At 41.6% G+C, this 13,623-nt stretch overlaps 1 protein-coding gene across 2 annotated transcripts in view; it reads right to left on the reverse strand.

Annotated features, from left to right (window-relative positions):
* Positions 1-13,623, reverse strand: part of cacnb2a (calcium channel, voltage-dependent, beta 2a) — a 70,600-nt gene that overhangs the window by 52,426 nt on the left and 4,551 nt on the right. The window lies entirely within an intron of this gene.

Genomic DNA, 13,623 nt, shown 5'->3' on the forward strand with positions numbered 1-13,623 from the left:
CAGAACAACTAGTGTTTGAAAAGGAATTTAAAAAGGTGCCAAAACAGCTTGCAGCTTTTATAAGGGAAGGGTGTTGTGTGAGTCTTTTATTAACAGTCTTCAAAATTTATCTGAGATGTGCTCTTTCTTCAGTTATAGCTTGATGGAAACTTTTAATTTTTTTTTACTTGATTTCTCTGCCACAATCTTTTGTGGCTAAAAAGAAACCCTGTTACCTGCGAGAGGTTGTAGCTGAAGGATACTTGGCAAACAAACACGTCAGTAAACTTTCCTTTGATTGACAGAGCAATTAATTGACTAATCATAGCAGCTCTATACATGAACACTTCATGTAATATCTGAGGCCATCTTTTTAAATTTTTACTTCTACTATCTTGTTACTTTAATGTGGAAAATCTTGGCTACCGGTGAGACCAGCTCATTAAAATAATCAATGCAAACCACAAAATTACAAACATATAGTGAAAACTCTTGCTTTACTCGGCTCCTGGTCCATTTTTAACATCTGCCACTCTAATTAACTGTCTCTAGTATCCATATGGGCCAGCAGCCCTCCTCTGGTGCACAAGGTTGTCTGCATCTCTCTCCTGTTAATTGGCCTCAAAGAACATCTGCTCCTGTTTTAAGTGATGCTCAGTTTGGCCTGGGTGCCCTTTCTATCAGAGGTGCCAATTTAATGGGTGTGAGCTGAGCAAACGACTCTGCTAGCACTCTTGTGTCAGCACGATGTGCATGATTTCATAATATCTGTGGGCTGTTAGTAGAAGAAAATTACATAAAGTACAGTCATCACAAGGTATGTTAGAAGCAAACTGAAAAGTAAAGATAAGAGATTAAGTGAAGGCAGTGGGGGAAATATATCTGATCCCCTGCTGAATTTGTAAAATTGCTCACTTCCAAAGAAATGAACAGTCACTCATTTTTATGGTAGTTTTATTTTAATGCAGAAAGAAAGAATATCCAGAAAAACACATTACATAAGGAGTAAAAGTCATTTTTCTTGGCATTGATTGAAATAAGTATTTGATCCGATACAGTTTAGCCATAAATTTGGCTCCCGCCTATTGACAGCCAATCAGTTACAGACTCCTGACCTGAAGTGTCTAAGGCCCACCTGTCCACAGAGTTAGTTTGTTCCATTTCAGCCTCTTCACCACCATTAGTGAGACCAAAGAGCTGTCAGAGGACGTCAGGGACTAAATTATAGACAGAGGAGCTTGTTGATTATCTGAAGTCAACTTGGACTACACTGGTAACACACTATGCACTTAAATATACTGCAGTGCCTGCAAAGTCCTCACATTTACAGGTCTCTTTTAAGTCTTCTAAATTATTTCATATGCATTCATCTCAATTGGTTAGAAAGCAGCAAACAGGCAAAGAAGTTGTGTTTCTGAGACTCTCAGAAACCATATTTCAAAACTTTCCCAGTATAATTTCGACACTTTATCATAATGAGGTTAAGTTTTATACGCACTGATTGCCAGGCTCTTACTGGAGGTATTGGCATGAAATTTGGTACAGGTCTTCCTGCTTTCCTCAGGATTTTCCCCACAACTTTTTTATGTGGCCTTTTTACAAGCCAGAACCACAGATCTTGTAGTCATGCAGTATTTGTCTGCATGCAGTTCTTAAAATATCACAGTGACTTGAATAAGGCAAGCAGACAAACAAGCCCAGCTTGCAGTTTGATGGCCTCATGCTGGATGCATGCTTTGCTGTCCTTTCCTTGTTGGCTCTGTCTTTCAGTTCTTCCAGGAAACTGATCTGTGGAGCTGAACAGAGGAATCAAACCTGAAAACAGTGTGCAGCATTTTGCTACATCCTAGTTGATCGATGCCCTACACACAGTGAATAAGCTGCATGAGTTTCCTGATGCAACACACCTGAATGGGCTGAGCTCAGGAGAATATAAAGCAGACCTTAACCTGGTTGGCTGACTGACAGCCCCGTTTATTCTTTGATCTTTTATATTCACACTCATTCATCACTGACACTACAAAGGTACTGACCCGTTGACAGATATGCCCTATTGTATTGTTTCTTAATTTCTCTAATTACACATTTGGCGTCATCTAAGACCCTAGTTGGCCTCCCTCTCGTCACATACTTTTGAGCCAGGTTGTGACAGTAATGATTTATTGTAGACATATTAGGAAGATTAATGAGGAATCAGTACATTTTGTAGGATGGGAGAAGCATCTCCTTACCCATGACCTCACTATTTCCAGACCACTGAGAGTTTTAAAACTCAGACTGCCAGCCGTAACTTAAACGGGGTCAATGCGCACTGTGTCACTGACATCAGTGTTTCCGGGCTGGAGCTATACTCTTCATAGGCTTCCACAGATAGTGTATAGATCACACTTTCCAGTCCAGCTGTGACGTAAACACAGTAAAAAAAAAATCCACCTAAATCCAAGACATTCTTCAGAGCCTCTGTGGCCAATTAACGGCTCAGTTCCTGGACATTTCCATATTCTCTGGATAAGTGAAAAAACGCATAATTGCTGCCAAGGAAACCCTGCTCCAATTTAGTCTGCGCTGGCTCGGGACTCCTATCTGGGCGTCCATCCCGGTGCCTGGAAAACTGGGAATTCCAGGTCACCCTTTTGTTATGGGAGCTCGGCTCACTCACCACAAGAACACACAAACTCAATTGTTTCTGGGAAAAAAATATCTTTGTCTGAGAATATTCCAGTATTTTCTCATTCTCTGTCTGGTTTCTTTAGTCCACCTAACAGCTCAAAGTTTTTACTTACCTGCTACATAGCTACATCTCTTGAATAAGCCAAGACAAAATGTTAAAAACATGGCTACTCCTGAAATTTATGATCCCTGATGTTTCCTCTTTTCCCACCGTGAGGTCCATGTTTGTTTTCTTTTAAATCTCTCAAGGACTATTTTATGAACGGCAGACAAGTCCCAGCAGGATGAATTTTCATTACCATTTTGTTATTTACGTCCAAACATCTGTCTTATGACAGTATAATGTATCACATGACAACCACGTCAGCCATTTGTGTTTTGTGCCCAAATCAAATAATAACATGATGGTACTAATATGGCCATTTAAGTCATTAAGTATCAAAAACTTAAAAAGGATCAGCACCTCCAAACCTCCAAATCTGAGGCCATGGTTCTCAGCCGGAAAAGGGTGGAGTGCCCACTCCGGGTCGGGGATGAGTTCCTGCCCCAAGTGGAGGAGTTCAAGTATCTCAGGGTCTTGTTCGCGAGTGATGGGAGAAGGGAGCCGGAGATCGACAGACGGATTGGGGTTGCAGCTGCAGTAATGCGGACGCTGCACCGGTCCGTCGTGGTGAAGAGGGAGCTGAGTGTAAAAGCGAAGCTCTCAATTTACCGGTCGATCTACGTCCCTACCCTCACCTATGGCCACGAGCTGTGGGTAGTGACCGAAAGAACGAGATCGCGGATACAAGCGGCAGAAATGAGCTTCCTCCGAAGGGTGGCTGGCCTCTCCCTTAGAGATAGGGTGAGAAGTTCGGCCATCCGGGAGGGGCTCAGAGTAGAGCAGCTGCTGCTCCACATCGAAAGGAGCCAGCTGAGGTGGTTCGGGCATCTGACAAGGATGCCCCCTGGGCGCCTCCTGGGTGAGGTGTTCCAGGCATGTCCCACCGGGAGGAGGCCCCGGGGCAGACCCAGGACACGCTGGAGAGATTATATCTCTCGGCTGGCCTGGGAACGCCTTGGTATTCCCCCGGATAAGCTGGAGGAGGTGGCTGGGGAGAGGGAGGTCTGGGCCTCTTTGCTTAGGCTGCTGCCCCCGCGACCCGGCCCCGGATAAAGCGGATGAAGATGGATGGATGGATGGAGTATCAAAAACCACACCACATTAGCAGTGTTTCTGTTAACTTGGTACCATGCTAAAGTTAGCAGGTAGCTCACAGCACTGCTGCATAGCCTCAGAGAGCTGTCAATAACAATTAGGTCAGTGTCCACTGTGTATATTTTGTGTCCAGGCACAAAACAGCCTCTATGTCATCTGACATGTGGTCACTTCTTACTATAGCATCAGACAAAGGCACGTTTAAACAGTCTAGTTGTGAGTTGTATCACCCCTCTGCTAGCATACCTTGCCTCCTTATACATTCACATAATCCATCAAATGGTCTTCCAGATGGATGTTGCATCCAGGTCGAAAAACGCACAAGTGTCTTAAACCTGCATTCTTTATAAATTACACCAGGGGGCGACTTGACAGCTTCCTTTCTTCCTCTCTCCGTTACCTCAGCAAAGACTTTTCTGATGACCTAATGTGCTCAATTGCTAGTTTTAAATCTTGTCAAGTAGAACATGAAGTCCTTTTTGTAAATTATGGTAATTTTAAGATTTCACAAAGGAGGATAATTCAAGACATGCTAACCGGCTAATAACTTGTTAATCCAAAATCATTAGCCAGTAAGTAGGCAGTTTCAGATCAAGCACTTGGTTGTCACATCTGGCGTCAAAACACAGAGGTGGTCATAAAGGCTATGCCCATCTTTTATGTTATCTGTTATACTGTCAGATTATCTGTCCTGATACAGTAGGTAGTTTTGTTTTTTCTCCACATGAAAAAGTGATCTGTTTTCTCTTTGTTATCCTGATGGCTGGGGAGTGAGTAGATACAAACTAAGATACAGCAAATTCATTGATAACTTTTTTTGGCAGATGAATAATGCATTAATATTCCCACCAAATCCCGATCTCGAAACACACCTGGATGCGCCTCACGATACACTGACTATAGAAAAGAAACTGTGCTACGTTGTTTCACATGTACCTTTAAAGAGTTTATCAGCATTTCTACTGCAGGAAAAGAACTCAGGTTGGTTTCCTCAGATGTCACTAGCTACTGGTGCTGCATCATGCAAGCAAGAAGGCCTAGAAAACAAAAGGTGGAATGGAGTAGGCCCTGCTGTCTTCAATTAACTGAGTTTCCGTGAGGAGTGTCTGAGGCTGGCTATTCATTCTGTCAGACGGAGTCCCATCCGGCCAGGTCTCCGTGCTCCACATTCCATCGAGAGCAGAATTGTGTTCCGCCCCATTTCAGACGTAAAACGGCGGTTTGGTGCTCCATATTGGAAACATGTGAGAGGAGTGTCATAAAGTTCAGCGCTGCACCGCCCTCTGCCAAAAACTCTACTCATTATATTAATTTCCCCATGCTTACTTTGTGCACAGTCATTAAACACAAACACATGCTGCCAGTGATACTCCACCACAGCGAATGGTTTGTTTTCATGCAAACACCTCACACATGGGGCTTAGATGCTCCGGTGTGGCGTTTCCACAGCTGGTCCTACACTAATCCACTCATCAGTTAAATTAAAGCTTACTCAGTTGTACAGTAAATGTTGATCCAGCCTACTGCAGCGCATGTCACACAAAACCAGACTGCGTAACCAAACTAGAGCAATGTGCACAGGAGCACACTGGCATTTTTTCCTTCTCTATAATATCTGCGATAATGTTGTTGTTCCAGTTCAGAAGCATTTCAAGACAGACAATAATAATCATAATGGGCCCAAATGCCTTGGACCCTTTTCAAAGAGCTCTCTGAATGAGAGAAGGCTGCTTCTGGCTGAATTTAGAAGACACAACTGGTGTATTACTTGCTGCTCAAAGTATCACATAATGAATTATGAACCCATGAGTTCTTTTTTGGAACAACTGGGTGATACTAATTTATTTATGTACTCATGAAGATTTCCTTTAGAGCACTGATACAGGTTTCTCTTTTCTTTTGGACATTTTAAATTAAGCACAAATTTAAAGTAAAAAAATATTTTTAAATATTCTACTGAAACATGTTTTTGTTGTCTCAGTTTAAGTCAAGTCTGTAACATTTAGTGTACTATTATTATATATTTCACCGCCACAATCTTACACCTGCTCTGGCAGCCCGTGTTCACATGAAACTTCAGGTTTACTTTCATGCTAAATTGGGATAAAACAAACAATTATGTAATTGTGTATAATTTTTTTTCCAATAAATGTATTACTCATTGTCTAAAAAGTGTAAACCTTGCCTGCCCAACATTTGGAAACCCACATATGAAGTTTACTTTCACATGACACAAAGAAGCAAATCTTCAAAAATGCCATTTTTGATTAACACATGGGTATAGTTGACTGTTGCTGTCTGAAGATTGAATATTTACTCTTGTAAAAAAAAAAATCAAGGATGACTTCACACTGCCGTTAAGACTTTTATGTGCTTAGATGTCACAGTTTTCGTCATTCTGACGTTTTTTTGTGTGCTCAGGACATTTTGTCCCAGAGGCGAACAAGTTACCATCTCAGATCTGTGGATGACTTCATAACTCATTTTAGATAATTATATAAAAAAGTCTACCTCATGAAAACTTTATCTTTGGGCTTTAATAGCGGTGAGGCATTTTCTCTCTGTGCATAAAAGACAGATCTGCATGTACAGTATGTATTTGAGTGGAAGACTCAAAAGTGAAATGTGGCCATCTAGTGGCAAAATGCAATGCTTGTCTTTTTCTGCAGTACTGGGGAATTGTGGAAGAGGGAAAACATGATTCATTTTTACATTGCTCTATTGACGAACACTGGAGGCTGCAAAAAGCAGAAGACATTCCCTTTCTTTGTGCTGTACATAAAGGAGTGCACAAAAACCCACTGAGGCTGACTGACAAAATTAAGAATGCACAGGACAGTAGAGAAATAAATGCATGTGTCATCAAATTTTCCATCTCGGAGTCATAGCTATTAGAAGAAAAACACCCACATTTTCCTCTCACTGCATTTCATTAAGCTGAACAGCCACAGTAGACTCGTTGTAATGAGCTTCTGATTGCAGACACTAGCACATAAAAGACGCAAGAAATAAACAAGCAAAACCCAATAAAGTCAAACTGTCAACAGAGCATGTGCCTGCATTGTGAACCCACAGCATTCAAAAACATTACCACCTCACAGCTCTCTCTCCAAACCCTGGAATAAATATGGAATAAAACATTTATCATGTCTGGCAGCATGCAGAGTGAAAACAGAGCTCTGCAGAAAACTGTCAGGTCAGTTCAGGCAACTGAAATATTTCAGTTAAATCCTGCAGCACTCAGGATTGTTTCTGGATAGAGATCTACAGCAGCAGACAACAGTGATCAACATCGAGGGAAAAAGCTGGCAGGCATCCACTGACTCTTCAGACTGGTGCTTTCAAGCAGCGCTGACATTTTCAGTAAAGTTGTGCATGCATGGAAACACCTGCCAAATAACCTCTGAATTATTCATCCTGAAACAATTAGTCTTTGCACATATGCTGGCAACTGTAGGCTTCATCGCCTCTCATTCTCTCACTATCACATGTAGTCTATCCTGTGTGATAAATCAGCATCAAAGCCACAAACTCACATATGGAAGCTCTGCTCTCCGGCGATGGCCCAGACCACAGCACGGCATGAAGGGGACCAGGGAGGGGAGGAACTGACGGCCGTCTCACAGACTCCCTGTCAGGCAGCAGCATCTACTCAGCCTCGGTCCATGCCTTCAGACTTGGCCCACAGGGTTGTGGACCACCAAAAGGTGCAAAGCAGATAACGAGGACAGCAGGGATCCTTGATGGAAGAGTTAGCAGAGGGCTGTCGTATCCACACCTGCCCCCTACTTCTGTCCACCCCTCCTGACGTGTGCACCTTATCTGCCCCCTTACTCAGAAACTCTGGAGATTCAAAAGTCCGATTCAAATACTCCTTGCTCTTCTTCCTCCTCTTCTACCCATCTCCAGACTGTTGCAGCAGAGTGTCCATCTGAGTTTACCCCACCCCAAAATCTGTGCACGCTCTGGCAGAGCCTCTGTGCTGCCAAATCCTCTGCAGCGCTGCTGTGCTGTGGCAGAGACGTACAGTTGCAGGCTGGCACACTGGTTCAGCTGCTAGTGGATTTAGACCCACTCATTACCACGCGTAAGTTCCTTCTTGGCACAGGGAGGAGGTGGAGTTCTGAGTGTCCTTTACTGACCGCTGTCCCTTGCTTCCTAATAGACGACACATCCTCTATATTCCCTGCCCCTCCTTCATTCATCCAGGGTTCAGTTGGCTTTTAAAAGCTTGACACACACACTGTGGCTATCTTGACTTTTTATGCTCCACTCCTTTTCTTTATTTCTTCTTGTGCCATGACTCAGTCCTCATTTGCACTGGATTACCCTTCTTACTTTCTCTGTGTGAGGACAGGCACTGAGACAGCTACTGGTTGCTGTAGAGACTGCACTGTGCTTTTAATGTAACAGAAACAGTGTGTGTCTCATGCTGCGAGCGGAGGAACAGCACAACGCTGCCTGTGGTGCAGGGGGAAGTCACTCGCACAGTTCAGTCATGCTGGAGTGCTTTGTGTGACTGCAGAGCTGGTGTGTTTGTTTCTTTCCCCTCCCGTCTCATCTCACACCTCCTCTCCACTATTATCCTTTCCCACTGTGTTCAGGTGATTGAGTCCAGAAGGACATCCGGCCTCACTACTCCATCACAAATGCTGTGTCAGCCATAAATGCACGTACCCGCTTCATGCCACAGGACAACTGTGGTAGAGAGGGGTGGGTCACAGGTAATACTCAATTATACAGCATGACTGTGGATGTGCTTTTGCATCTCTACTTGCAAAGCCAGCTGGATACATAGATTTTAACTTTGAACCTTTCCAGCAGTGATTTCAATTAAATCATCAAAGTAATGTATTTTGAAAATGGTGTAGCAAATATAGTTTTATGAGCACTGACAGCAAAGATTCCCTGAAAATACAGATTTACAACTGGAGCTAATAAAGCCAATAAAAGCAACACTAATTTCAGCCAAAATACATAATTTCATTTTATTTTAAACGGGAAGCCTTTGCTTTTGCATCAGCAGATTATTAAAAAGTGAGGAGCCAAACAGATTCTAAAACAAATGAGCTTTTCTTTCGTGCTAATAATAAAGGACAGCACTGAGCACATGTATAAACCGAGCTTAAGCATCCCTCCCCCATTGTCACCTACCTTCAACTTTTTTAGTTTGCTCCATTCTTATATTGTGCAGAGCTGATTCTGATGTTGAAGACATCATCACTTACTCTCAGGCTGAGGTGGGACAGGCTGCAGTTTGTCAGTAGAATAACAACATGATTTCTGCTGTCACAAAGTGCTGCGTCAAGATAAAAACAAACCCAGTTTTCTGTCTCCATGAATCACAAGTGATTTTCCAGGCGCCTACTACTTACGAAAATAAAAATATCAAGCATTAGGTCAAGTATCATAATTTATTCTCCAACACATTGGCTTTAACTGAGGTTTTAAAAGATTTACCTAAAGACAGATGGGGTATTTCAGGGCTAAAATGAGAGCCAGGTCAATTTTTTTTTTTTTTTTGCTGACATTTTATTGATGAGAAATGTAAAAAAGCAAATTCACGTCAACATAACAAGTTTTAATTTTGGGATATTTGAGGGAGAGTTTTAGATCCTAAAGAAAGTGCATGTTAATGCGAGGAATATTTTAATGAAATAATCGCTTCAACGTCTTCTGTAATACGCTCACAAGCATGGAGAATTAAATGAAAATGTCAGTAATCTCAGATCTGCATGCTTAGTAAGACTTTAATTATCTTGCCTCACTCTGTTTTTTTTAATTCAGCCGATTTTGTGCAGTGTGAACAAACAAAACACATTATAATATAATCAGTGAGCATTCAGTCAACAGGGGCTTTTTCTAAACGGTTCAGTAATCTGTTTTCATGAATATCCTCTCTTTCTTATTTTCTCTTTCCCCTCAAACCCCAACTAGACAGAGCCGATGTCTGGCCCTCTCTGAGCCTAGCTCTGCCAGAGGTTTGCTTCCTGTTTAATGACTTTTTCTTTCCCACGGTCACAAAGTGCTTGCTCACAGGGCGTTATCTGAGGTGGGGATTTTACCCTACAATATACAGCACCTTGAGAGGACCTTTGTGTATTTGTGCCATAATCTATGTCTATTAGTGTTATATTAAAACGTTATTAGAAAGAGTATTTCTCTACACAATAACCCTGCACCCTGGACTGATGCTGTGTGGCCTGTTGTGAAACTTTGTGCTCATCAGTGATAATATACACGTATCTATTCATCTCCTCAAGTCTGACAACATAAACCTGCCGTGATCTTTTATTATCGTTGAAGCCTTTTTAGTTTACTGCCAATATTTCACAGGCTGACATGTGTCTGCGGTGATGGAAAGGCACAATTATAAACACAGAGCTGTGCACCTTACAGTGAGAGGGGAATCATGTCTATCAGTTAGCCTGTCAGAGGCTGTCACCCTTCAATGGTAATAATCGCTCAGCTGCTGATGTCATGGATAATACTGCAGGGAAACAGGTCTCCACATTGAAGTACTCCCAGTTTAATTTGGGTTCATTACAGCCTTTCTGGATGCATCTTCGCAGTCATACCTGAGGTACTTTACCCAAGAATCTGCACCCGTTTCTGCTTTTACATGAGTTAACATGCACACACTGTTAGGTACTAGGAACTCACTGTGATCATGAAAGTAATGTAACAGTGAGAGATGTGTCTATTCTTCCCCCCGGATCTGCATCACTATGCAGAAGACAGTCTCAATCAATCATAGGGGCAGTAAGAGCAAGCTTTCAAGGCATAAGAAGGAGCTAATTAAATGAATCCATCTTATGATTAAAGCACAAAAAAAGAGAATGGACACTTGTGTTTTACACCACAACTTTGAGGATGGATTTTGCACTCTCATGAATTTCAGTCATGTCCTGCAGTCTCCAGTCGTTGAAACATGATCAGCAAAACTTTTTATCTTTCTCTCTCTCATCCGTGATTCATCTAATACAGTACCTGCTATTTAGATAGATATTATTTGAGTGGAGGATGAGGATCACTTGTAATAACTGGGCTGTGACCTTGGCCACTAGGTGGTTAATGGATCAGCTCACTGCCAAATTAATTTATCAGCAGGACTGAGGAGTGGGAGGATGCATGGAGGATTCAGGTCAACTGTGAAAGCAGGGCATGCTTTGATGTAGTGATAACAATGTGCGCCTTTCTCTTTGTTCCTTCGCTTGTCACTTATTAAAAAAACAACAGACTGAACAATAAATTCCACATTTGTGGCTTCAGTGTCAGTATTATTAGATAAAAATCATACTGTTACATCACTTACAGTTTTGCAACCATATTTGGCTATCCATGTATTTCCACTCAGTTAAATAACCCCAATAACAGTGTTTGTCCACTAGATGGCAGTCTGGCACTGCTGCAACAGCCGACTGAGCAGCAGTAGTGCTTTACGGTTGCTTTTTTTGTTTCCAGATTTTCACTCAAGTACAGTATTTTACTCTGGCCAACATTACTGCAGTCTGAAGCCAGACATTACATACTGTTCTCCAGAAATATTTACTACTGGAAAAATCTTGACATTTGTTGCTTAAAGTTCAGAAAAGGTCTGCAGGGTTAATGCTACAATTGATCTTTGAGATTTCCAATGGCAGTCACTCCATACCACCAGTGCATATGTAACATATCCATGGCATGAAAACAGACGGGCTGTCAGATTTGATCAGAACCATAACGAGCTCTTTGCGTCATTCCTTTTCTCCACTGACTAAAATAATAATAAAGGGAACGATGAGAAGGAAAATGGTTGCAATCACTGAGTGAATGGGAATGGGTTTTTATGTGTTCACCACATGCATTCATGCAGACTTTCATCTGCAAATCCATCTCTACAGACAGAGCAGGTCAAACTGTACCAATATACTGTGGAAAGTTACGGGAGTGGGAGACATCATAGAGAGGTGAAAGAGCCAGAAGGAGGCGGACAACACAGAGGGGAAGTGGGAAGCTTGGTGCAACCATTTACATAAACATAACAAGTGTGGGAAGCAGCAGTAGGTTAATTATGACATAATGCTCTGTGAGTTGTGCAAATCACAGTCTCAACTACTAAACACTGAATCTCATTTTTCACTGTATATCATTTCAGCACCTCACCCGGCGCACGCAAATTATCCTCCCCTGAGCAGGTGCTCCTTATATTGAATCTATTCTTCAATTTTTAACTGTCTGCTTTCTCTAATATTGAATTTCTATTGAAAACAAATGACATAAAGACTGAATATCTTATTTTAATTGGCAACTAACAAGAGTGGAGCCAAGAGGTTATATCCAGTAAACATTTTTCTACCACACTCACATTTGAAGCAGGAAGTCAAAAATCCAGAGTTGAAATTTTCAGCTGCTCATGTCAGATTTACCCAGTCAGTATTAGCCCCACCATCCCCAACTTCACAATCCAACATGGCAGCAGTGCTTTTAAACAGTAGTAGAACATAAATTAGCCAAACAGAGAAGACTGAACAAGTCAGCAGAGAAGCACCTTATACCTGCATTCTCTTTAAAGGTCAACAGGGGGCAACAGCTCTGTAAAAACATTTCCTCTCCTATAAGCATATGGGAAAACGGCTCTGAGATTTGACCTCTAAACTCTTTGCTGACTAGTTTATATGATCAGTTGCTTGTTTTGGGCCATGCTGAATAAAAATTAAGTCTATTTTGTACATTTTAAAAATAGAGGATATGCTCATGAGCTAACAGCTTGAGTTTGATCAGTTGATAGCCAAGGAGAATACGATATCGCCACAATGACGATGGTGAAAACACTTCAAAATGGGTCTTTGCAAACCAGTGGGTGATTTCACAGTGTAGATTAAAGTGTAAAGTGTAAATATCCTATGAACTTTATCAACAATTAAAACATTTTTAATATGTATGAGTCCTTGCGTTGTACTGCTAGATAGATGGCAGTGATTTACCATACTGAGAGGAAAAATAATGCAATGTAAATTTCTGTGCTACCTTGGTGTAAATTTGTGGTGTCAGCCTATAAAAATGATGTAGCTCAGACAGTGGCAAGAAAGCTTTGTGTGTTGCACTTGCAGGTTTGTTCTTCATTATGATGGACACAGGTGGGTTGGCAGTTCAGATCTCATTGCCTTAAAAGTTCTACATTTATGACTGTATTCTCGAAAACGATGTGCCTATCAGCATGATGTAAGGCAGATTTGTCATCTGATTACACTCCAGTCAACTCAGTGGAGTCAATAAAGTCAAAGGAATTCAAAGAAACCTATATCTATAATCATTTCAAATCTTTACCCAAGAGGCAAAGGGCAGACTGACACCCTGAGTTGAAACTCATCTGACAGTTTTCCTGGCTTGTTTGAAAAAGAGTAATGTTTTTGTAAAACCTGAAATAACCTGCGAGAAGTATCCTCGCAAGGTCTGTGTCTTTTTGTTTTATTCACTAACTGGGCCAAGCTTTTATAGACTCACTTTTAAGCCATCCCTCTGCTAGTATTTAATCCTGTTGTTTGTTCTGCATTTTGTTTCTCACCCTCTCTAAAGTACTTTGTTAACTCTGTTTTTAGAGAAGTGCTATATAAAGAAAGTTTATTATTATTCAGGGTCACGGAGGACTGGCTGATTTCCCAGGATGCATTAAGCAAAAGCAGACACTCTAAACACAGTGCCAGTTTACAAATGGACGATCACTCACAGTGGACACTTACGCCAGTTGTAAGTTTAGAAATGACTACATTCAATTCTCTATTGTCAAGAGGCTC

The sequence above is a fragment of the Rhamphochromis longiceps genome, linkage group LG9 (genome assembly GCF_057381845.1).
Source record: "Rhamphochromis longiceps isolate RC_006_pf linkage group LG9, R_longiceps_female_GT1.1, whole genome shotgun sequence".
NCBI lineage: Eukaryota > Metazoa > Chordata > Actinopteri > Cichliformes > Cichlidae > Rhamphochromis > Rhamphochromis longiceps.